Genomic DNA, 11,225 nt, shown 5'->3' on the forward strand with positions numbered 1-11,225 from the left:
CGTAATAGTTTCTCCATTCTATCCGTTTCCTTTATAGGCAAGAAATGTGCAGACTTGGTGAGACGATCAACAATCACCCAAATGGTGTCGTATCCCCAGGCAGTCTTTGGTAACTTCGTGATGAAATCCATGGTAATACCATCCCATTTCCATTCTGGGATTTCTGGTTGTTGAAGTAACCCTGACGGCTTTTGGTGTTCTGCTTTAACCTTGGAACAAGTTAAACACTCCCCAACATATGTTGCAACGTCTGTTTTTAAATTAGGCCACCAATAACGTGTCTTAAGATCTTGATACATTTTTCCAACTCCAGGATGTATCGAGTATCTTGTCTTATGTGCCTCGTTCAATATCAACTTCCTTAATCCACCCAACTTCGGTACCCAAATACGATTTGCAAAATATCGAATTCCATCTTCCCGCATAATGAGTTGCTTCTCATACTTCTTCATTATTTCATTTCCTACATTTTCTTTAGTAAGTGCTTCTCGTTGAACTTCTTTGATTTGTGAGTTGAGATTCATACGAATTTTTATGTTCATTGCTCGAACTCGAATTGGTTCTCGTTCTTTTCTGCTTAAAGCATCAGCCACCACGTTTGCCTTCCCGGGATGATAACGAATTTCACAATCATAGTCGTTTATTAACTCGACCCATCTACGTTGCCTCATGTTCAATTGTTTCTGATCAAAAATATGTTGAAGGCTTTTATGATCAGTAAACACAGTGAATTTAACCCCATACAAGTAGTGTCTCCACATCTTCAATGCAAACACGACTGCTCCCAATTCTAGATCATGCGTCGTATAATTTCGCTCGTGAATCTTCAATTGTCGGGATGCAAATGCAATAACTTTCTTCCGTTGCATAAGAACACAACCAAAACCTTGTCGCGAAGCGTCACAATATATTTCGAAATCATCGTTCCCTTCTGGTAACGATAATATAGGTGCCGTAGTTAACTTCTTCTTCAGTATTTGAAATGCGTTCTCCTGCTCCGAGGTCCATTCGTATTTCTTCCCTTTTTGCGTTAATGCTGTCAACGGCTTAGCTATTCGAGAAAAATCTTGAATAAACCTTCTATAATAACCGGCTAAACCCAAAAATTGGCGTATCTGTGTTGGTGTCTTAGGAGTCTCCCATTTTTCAATAGCTTCAGTTTTTGCTGGATCAACCTGAATTCCTTCGCTATTAACAACGTGACCAAGAAATTGCACTTCTTTCAACCAGAAAGCACACTTAGAAAATTTAGCATAAAGTTGTTCTTTTCTTAACAACTCTAATATCAACCTTACATGCTGCTCATGCTCTTGCTCACTCTTGGAATAGATAAGAATATCATCAATGAAAACGATAACAAACTTATCTAAATACGGACTACAAACTCGATTCATGAGGTCCATGAATACAGCTGGCGCATTTGTCAACCCAAACGGCATAACCAAAAATTCGTAATGACCATAACGTGTTCGAAAAGCAGTTTTCGGAATGTCCTCTTCTTTGACACGTAGTTGATGATAGCCCGATCTTAGGTCGATTTTCGAATAAACACATGATCCCTGGAGTTGATCAAATAAGTCGTCAATTCTCGGTAGTGGATACCGATTTTTGATAGTTAACTTATTTAATTCACGATAATCTATGCACATCCTAAAAGATCCATCTTTCTTCTTAACAAACAAAATTGGAGCTCCCCACGGTGATGTACTTGGTCGTATGAATCCACGGTCCAATAATTCTTTTAACTGACTTTGAAGTTCTTTTAATTCGGACGGTGCAAGTCTATATGGCGCACGAGCCACTGGTGCAGCTCCTGGTACTAAATCTATTTGAAATTCTACCGATCTAAATGGAGGTAATCCCGGCAATTCTTCCGGAAAAACTTCAGGAAAATCTCTTGCCACAGGCACGTCGTTGATGCACTTTTCTTTCTTTTCGACTTTATTAACATGTGCTAAAATAGCGTAACATCCCTTTTCTAAACACTTCTTGGCTTTCAAACAGCTAATGAGTTTTAGCTTTGAATCACCCTTCTCTCCATAAATCATCACTGGCATTTTATCCTTACCAGGAATACGAATTGCCTTCTTGGCACAAACAACTTCCGCTCCTATTTTGGACATCCAGTCCATGCCGACTATTACATCAAAACCTCCTAATTCTACGGGTATTAAGTCGATTTTAAACGTTTCTCCAGCTAGATTTATTTCACAATCACGACAAATTTTATCGGCTTTAATTAGCTTACCATTAGCTAACTCAATCAAGTACTTAGCATCTAGAGGTAATGATGAACAATTCAATTTAGTGTAAAAATTTATACACACGTAACTTCTATCGGCGCCAGTATCAAATAAAATAGATGCTGATAAGTTATTAATGGTAAACGTACCCGTAACAAGCTCCGGGTCTTCTCGTGCCTCTCTAGCATTAATAACAAACGCTCTTCCACGTGCAGGTCCGCCATTCTGATTCGGGCACTGGCTCTTATAATGACCTTGTTTTCCACACCCAAAATAAGTAATGTTAGCCAAAGCAGTTCTATTTGCGTTGGTGGCAGGAGTCTTGTTACCATTTGCATTTGTAACGAGAGCCTTACAATCTTCAGCAAGATGTCCCTGTCTATTGCATTTGGTGCACAACACACTGCAGTAACCAAAATGATGTTTGTGACAACGGTTGCATAAAGGACTTTGTCCTTTGTAACCAAAGCCTGAACCGCTACTCGCACCTTTCGTGGTTTCTTGTTTCTTATAAGGTTGTTGTTGGTTACCTCGATCATAACCTCCATTCCACTTTTTCTTGTTCCCCAATACCTTCACCTCAGTATTGAATGCTTTCTTGTCCAAAATGACCTGATCCATTAGCTCGTTCGCCATGGTTATAGCTTCATGAATTGTCTTAGGTTTCGACGCCGTAACGTTTGCCTTGACCTTTTTGGGCAAACCACCTTTGTACATTTCAATCTTCCGTGCTTCAGTTGGGACCAATTCAGGACATAGTAAAACTAATTCCATGAATCGCTGGTTGTAGTTGGTGATTTCAGTACCAACCACCTTCAAACTTCGTAACTCATCTTCTAACTTAATAACCTCATTCCTTGGACAATACTCGGTGATTATCATTGCTTTGAATTCTTCCCATGGAGTATCATAAGCTACATCTCCTCCTACCGCCTTCACATAATTCTTCCACCATGTGAGTGCACTATCTTGTAAAGTGCACGATGCATACTTGGTCATGTCTTTTTCATCACAACCGCTGATTTTGAACACCGTCTCCATCTTTTCTATCCATCGGGTTAAACCGATAGGTCCTTCCGTTCCACTGAATGATGAAGGTTTGCAAGCTTGAAACGTCTTGTAGGAGCATCCTACACGAGGATTTGGATTAACTGCAGTAGCTCTTGCAGCTTCGACCCATAGCATTCTATCGTTGACTCGCTGGTTGATGAAGTTCTCGACTTCTTGTTCCGTCATTCGGTTCAATCGCGCCATTTCCTAATGAAAGAAAATAATTATTCACATGGATTATTATAGATGTAGTATGTATTTATAGTACATTTATAGCTTGTTAATAATATGAACCAGGTATTATTATAAAAGCCTTTTCTTCTTATTAGCGTTTTATAATTATATCTTGGGTAGTACCTACCCGTTAATGTTCATACTTAATAGCTTAGTACAGAATTAATTACTACAATCTAAATAATACTTAACCATGGAAAATTATTGCATTTCATACTTCGCTATTTTACATATGCTTATCTTACATCAAACTTTAAGAAAACCACACTAATAATATTATACAAAACATTATATGATTCCATGGCTTAATACGGCAGTGCATCGTTCGGTCTATTTTCTAGGGCGTTTAGTTCCAATGAATGGCCTAACGCTTATCCTAGCTGTCTGCCTACGTTTTGGCTGAGGAGCCGAAGAACTAGATGCGGGGATAGCACTAATAGGAATAGCGGGAATAGGGGTGGTAGTGTTGAGTGGAATTGGTGCTACGTCATTCTCACTAAGTTCGGGATTTGAATTTTCTAATTCATTCGCTTTTCGTTTCTTTCCTTGATCGAATTTTTCTTTCGTAATTTCTAGTATTTCTTCCTCGGGTTCACTTTCTTCTTCGGGTTCACTTTCCTCTTCGGGTTCACTTTCCTCCTCGGGTTCACTTTCCGATATTTCTATAGTTGGTTCATCTGGAAATTGTGAGTCTTCCCCAAAAATACCATTTTCGTCATCGGATATGTTAATGACTGAAACACAATCTGAAGATTCTGATTCGGAGTCGCTGAATGTGATAATAAGTTTCGAGCCCGACATCTATCACACAACAACTAACCCATTAGTACTTACATAATATTTACATATGAATTTTTAATCAACAGTGATAAGCAATGGTTTTTTTTTTTAAAAATCAAACCCGGTCAAAGTCCAGACTTACTAATGTATCCTAACGACTTATCGGTTTAGACACACTAATGCAAACCTGGTTCGCTAAGACCACCGCTCTGATACCACATGTCATAACCCGTCCTTAACCATAAGAACGCGTTAGATAACGTATGATTTCATTGCGAGGTATTGACCTCTATATGAGACATTTTTGAAAGAAAACTGCATATATTATACATTACAAACCATAACCATTATTTTTGTTACAAACTTAAGACAATAAAAAGAAGATTAACGTTTAGCGATAATCTTCGACTTACAAACTTTACAAATGATGACAACAACACGGTTTCTAGCATATTTTACAGTACAACATCTTGGATATGCAGTTTTATTTTTGACACAAACATGCGTACGCAAGATCCTGGTTAGATCCAACATGATGCAGCGGAAGCTTTAGAAATCACCTGAGAATAGACATGTTTTAAAAAGGTCAACATAAAGTTGGTGAGATATAGGTTTAATGCCGGCTGCAATATATATATAGACCACAAGATTTCGTATATAATCAGTTTAATAAAAGTATTCTAAGTGGTTGAGCACTTGGTAACCATACTTAACATTTTCACGTCGCATATTCCCTTTAATATGAAATCTTACTACACCGTACCAAGTGTAGTCACAAAACGAAGTACTGTGCAACCGTTGAATACTGGTCGTCCAGTCCGGTTGGGGTTGTCAGGCCCGATAGATCTATCAACAGGATTCGCGTTTACAATACCGCTGTAAATATTAGTTACCAAGCTACAGGGAAGTATGCCAGTGGTACAACTCAACGTAGAACATATTTTTCAGTTACTTGTGTCCATATCGTAAAACATAAAATACATGTATTCTCATCCCGAAATATTTAGAGTTTAAAAGTGGGACTATATACTCACACTTGTCTTGATGATATATATAATTTGACTCGGTCTTCCGGTTGATATCACGGACCTATCCATATATAATATATCAATATGTTTTCATTTTAAACAAACGTTACATATATATATATATACTTGTTATACTTTTAATACTTTGAATATTTCCTTAGTCCGAAGTTAGCATTCCGATGTTAGTAATTCAATTTTTAATGGTTCATTTTTAGATGTTTAATATACCCGCAATAAATAAAACCCCCAACGAAATAAATAAAACCCCAACGTATATGTATTGGTCGAGATTAATCTTGACCCATGGTACCGGTGTTGTCAAATGACGTGTTGCGTACAATCATGGGATCTTATGATTAATCTTCTCGTGTTGTTTACGGGTGATCCTGAACCATATAAAATTGAATTATAAGTACATATATATAAAATATCATGTTATCTTAGAAGTATGTGATTTTATGTAAATTTTTCCAATGAATCCCGAAGTCATTTAAGCCTTGGATAACCAATTTTGTTTCGGTCATAGTTTCTTCGTTACAAGTCCGTTTTCGTTGATTCAACTTGCCATCTCCTTGGATCGAGTCCCTCTTTAAGACTATGAACTGTAAATACCTTAGTTTGTATTCAAAATCACACGGCATAGGTCAAACTTTAGTGAAACTTATGAAGTTAATCATTTTCGTTACAACAAAATCATTTAATGACCATTTTTCTAAAAATACTTATACTTTGAAAAACCAAGTTTTACCTTGTTAAATTAGCATATACATAAGTTATATTACAGGTCTTGAAGTATTTTAAAAGTTAAGTTAGAAGGATCTATTTAGTTTGCAAACAAGTTTGAAAACATTCAAACTATGTTCTTGTTGTTAAACTTGTATACCACAAAATATGATAGCTATATATATATGAATCGAATAAGGTTATGAACATATATTCTACCTCAAGTTCCTTGGATGAAGTTGCTGTAAAAGAGAAGTAAGAAGCTAGAATCAAAAGGGTGATAGAAGTGGATGAAAGTTTGGAAGTAAGTTGGTGTTCTTGGAGGGTTTTCTTGAAGTGTTTTTGTATGGTTTTCTTATGGTGTTTATGTAAGGTTTTTGAAGCTAGATTCTTCAAGGTTTCTTGCTGGATTGTTATGGAGTTCTTAGAGCTTTCAAGTAAGAGAGTTTAAGAGTAATTTGGAAGTGTAAATGGTGATCAAAATTTGGTTATGGGGGAGGGCTATAAAACGTGACCAAGGGGGAGACCAAAACAAAATTCTTACTTGTAATCTTGTGTAATTATTGATGGTAAATGTCAAAAAGGAATTCCCTCTTGATGAGGGCAACAATAGCAGCTGATTAGGTGTGATTTGATGTGTATTTACTATTAGTAAATACGTATAGAAGCTTGGTATGATACGAGTACAAATACTCTAGGTATACGTATGGAAATTTTGTGAAAAATGGAAAGAGGATTCAAATATAGCTATCTTTTGTGAATACACTTACATGGTTTTATGTATTTAAGTCTTTAAAAGTGATTAAATACATTACATATACAATATATGTATAAACATTATATGTCTTAAGTATTTAAGTCAAGTAACGTTACGTATTGTTATCATTTTGAAAACTTAAGTTAGTAGTTTCAAAATATACTTATAACTTGTTGTTATTAATACAAAATGAGATATTAAAACATTTATTAATCATGTTAAATATGTATATATACATATATATACACAAACGTATAATTATCATATATTGTATAGTTCGTGATATCATCGGTCAAACTAGACGGTCAAACGTTGTGTAAAACTCTTTTCGGAAATATAAATCTCGACAATTTGGATTGCTTATCATGTTGGTATGGTTTAATTTATGTAAATATTAATCTTATAAGTATAGAACGATCGAAAAAGTGCGGGTCGTTACAGTTTTGTATGGAACATTTCGGTTATAATTCTGAATTTGATTGTAGTTTGGTCTTGGCGGTTGATAATTATTTTGATAATTATTTCCAGGCCTTTGGCTCATGTATGAAACATTCTCTCTTTGTTCCATTGTTTGTTCAATACTGAGACAATCTTTTGTCAAATGTGGTCCTCCACACTGTTCAGAACTAATTCGTATTGCGTGAATATCTTTAGTCATCTTTTCCATTCGTCTCTCGAAAGCATCTAAGTTTGCGGGGCTAGAATCGGCTCTAGCCGCTTTAGATGAACGAAGAATATCTTTTTCCTGGTGCCACTCATGTGAGTGGGATGCTGTGTTATCAATAATTTTGTGAGCTTCAGTTGCGGTTTTCTTCATAATGGAACCACCAACTGCTGTGTCGATGTCTTTTCGTGTAGCAACGTCGCATCCTTGGTAGAATATTTGTACTATTTGATAAGTGTCTAAACCATGTTGAGGACATCCTCTCAACAACTTTCCGAATCTTGTCCACGCTTCATATAATGTTTCATTTGGCTTTTGCGTGAATGTAACAATTTCTCCTTGAAGTCTCACGGCTTTAGATGCCGGAAAAAATCTTTTAAGAAATTTTCCAACTAAGACATCCCATGTATCAATCGCCCCTTCAGGTAACGATTCTAACCAATCTTTGGCTTCTCTCTTTAAAGTCCAGGGAAATAACATGAGATAGATCTATTCATCCTCAACTGCTCTGATTTTAAATAAAGTACAGATCCTATTAAAGGTTCGAAGATGTTCGTTTGGATCTTCTTTTGGCGTACCACTAAATTGGCATTGATTAGTTACCATGTGTAGGATTTGTCCTTTGATTTCGTAATCTGGTGCATTAATGTCTGGTTGAGTAATTGCGTGACCTTGGCCCGTGCGTGTGGCTCTCATTCGGTCTTCCATACTTAGAGGTTCTTGATTTTCCATGATTGAATTTGCTGAATCTGAATCACTAGAGGATTCTGATTTAATGGTTTCTTCCTCGACAATCTCTGGTTGTATGATTTGTGGTTCAGGAGGAATGAATAGTGGTTCAGGATCTCTGAATTGTCCTTGAATATCCTCCGGGTTCTCAATTGTGAAGTCGGGTTCAAAAGGTGATAAACGTATAAAAGGTGGTGAACGTTTTGCTCGGTGCATTCAGTGAATATCCTATTGGTTATAAAGATAAAAATTATATAAGTTATCAAATTAATAGACTTTTCTGATTTTGCCCACGTTTCGAATAGCCAATAGATGCAGCAGGTAGCCAGGACCCTTTAAATTGGAAGCCCACAACTCGCCACTAACAAATCCAACTATTACTACGAACCAGAAAATTTTGGATGTCTATCAATTTAACCGCTTAAAATAATTTTTCGTCGAAATTTAAAGAAAATATAGAAAATTCTACGTCCTAAAAACTAGAGCGTAGAAATGAAAAAGAAAAAGCGCGTCGAGAAATAAGAGTCGAAAAACGTCAAAAAACAAACAGTCGAAAAATAATAATAAGAAAGTAAAGCGTCGAAACTTAAAAACCTAAAAACTAAAAATTAAAACTTGCGTCTAAAAGTATTAAAGCTTAAAGGAATTCTATATCCAAAATGGCAATAACTTAAAAGGCACTAAAATTTATTTAAAACTAAAACGATAAGCGACGTCGTAAAATTCTAAAGCACCTAAATCTCAATCTAAAAAAAACACTTAAGGGATTTTACGGCAAAGCCTAAAAATCTAGAAATATAAAATTATTACGGCAAAAACTAAGTTTAAAACTAGTTACGAACGAAAAATATACAATTTACGAATTAAACGAATAAAGACGATATAAATATAAAAAGAAACTAAATTGATAAAATACAAATTTTATAAAAATGTTATTTTTATATTATTATTTTATAAAAGTATTAATTTATAAATTAATATAACTAATTAAAACTTATAATTAATTAAAACTATACTTAAACTAATTATATTAAATTAAAACCCTAATCTTAATTAATTAATAATAATAATAAAACACAAACCCTAATCCGTACGTCCAAGGTTTCAGGTGTGTCAGTCTAGTCCATGCGGTCGCATGGGGTTAAAGGGTCAATCTCATGCGGTCGCATGGGGTTCAGGTTCAGTTCACATGCAGGTTCAAAATCGACAGGTTCAACGTGTATTTTTATTTTTATTTTTATAATGTTTACAAAAATAAATATAAGTAATATTTATTAAAATAAACTTATATTTTTAAGAACTAAAAAAATACTTTTATACTTTATATAAAAAAAATATTTTCTTTTAATTTAAACTCTTATATATACTTTTTTTATATTTTTGTTTTTAATATTTAAAACTTATATAAATATATTTTTACAAAAATAGCTTAGAAACTAAATATATATAAATATATTTTTATATATAGCATTCGCTTTCGGGTACCCGGCAGCGGCGCCAAAAATACTTGATGTGTGCGAGGTGTAGTACGAAATAGATAATATTTTACTACGAAATACTATTAAATACGCTACAATTTTACACAAGTTATTTATTTATTTATTGAATGGATATACCTAAACCTTGCTACAACATTTATAGGCAGTGTATCTAATCGTAGAGTAGTGTAGTTTTTAGTAAGTCCGGTTTGTTCCACCGGGATCTAGCTGAGTTTAACGCTATATTTATTTTAAACTTTATTTGTATATATATATATATATATATATATATATATATATATATATATATATATATATATATATATATATATATATATATATATATATATATGTAGTATTATTATTATAAAAGGGGGGTTTTACCGTTTAATGACCGGTTTATCGATTTTAAAACTTAAATCACAATTAAAACTTAATGTAAAATGTAAAATGTTAAATATAAATATGACTTAATTTAAAGCGTAAAGTAAATGACGATAAAAGTACGATAATTAAAAGTGCGATAATTTAAAGTACGATAAATAAAATGACGATAAATAAAATGACAGTAAATAAAAGTGCGATGAGATATAAAATAGGAGAATTATGCTTATTTAAACTTCCGTAATCATGATGTTTTACGTGTTGATTTTAATTTATTACCATGGGTTAATTGTCCTTTGTCCTGGATTATTCGATATGTCCATCTGGTTTTTTGTCTATAATAGTCCATCGATTATAAATATAAAGTGTGAGTGTCCTCGTCAAATTACCCTTATACCCGAAGTCAAATATTCCAACTAATTGGGGACTTAAACAATTACAAGGTCTTAATACTTTGTTAATGATTACACCAGGCTATCGACTGCGTGTAACTCAAGGTTTTAATACGTTGTTAACAATTACACCAAGTGTCCTTGTATGTAATCCACCCCTGTTTTAATGAGTCCATTGACTATTAATCCATTCCCGTGTCTGGTTAAATGAACGATTATTAGTATTTATAAATATCCCGCTCATCGTATCCGATCGAGTGTATGTGGTTATTTATAATTACCTCAAATTGTAAATCTCTATTTTAAATTAACGAACTATCATTCATTTAAACAAATATAAAGCCCATTAATTGCCCATAGTCCAATTTCCACAAGTGTCGGTCTTTTGTTCAAACCCCAATTTTGGTCCAAAACCCAATAACCCGGTCTTAATATTTAGTCCAACATCACGATTACTTTGGCTTAAATAAACATAATAATAACTTAGCTACGAGACATTAATTTAAAAATGATGAACATAACTTACAATGAGTATTAATTGCGTAGTGTTACACGGACAGAATTTTGACTTACAAACTTAAAACATTCGCTACTATAACCTTATTATTATTAACTTAATATTAAAATTATAATTAAAATATAAATATAAATATATATTAAGAGAGTGAGAGAGATAAGTGAATAAGGTGTGTATAATTCGTCGTAAAATGCTCCAATTTATAGATGTGACCAGGTTTCCTCAGTCATGCGATCGCATGGGAAT

At 34.1% G+C, this 11,225-nt stretch overlaps 1 non-coding gene across 1 annotated transcript; it reads left to right on the top strand.

Annotated features, from left to right (window-relative positions):
* The first annotated feature begins 7,720 nt into the window (after positions 1-7,720).
* Positions 7,721-7,827, top strand: LOC139845789 (small nucleolar RNA R71). The gene has a single exon (XR_011758546.1). It is a non-coding gene; the product is annotated as a small nucleolar RNA R71 (small nucleolar RNA).
* The last annotated feature ends 3,398 nt before the right edge of the window (positions 7,828-11,225 follow it).

The sequence above is a fragment of the Rutidosis leptorrhynchoides genome, chromosome 4, assembly GCF_046630445.1.
Source record: "Rutidosis leptorrhynchoides isolate AG116_Rl617_1_P2 chromosome 4, CSIRO_AGI_Rlap_v1, whole genome shotgun sequence".
NCBI lineage: Eukaryota > Viridiplantae > Streptophyta > Magnoliopsida > Asterales > Asteraceae > Rutidosis > Rutidosis leptorrhynchoides.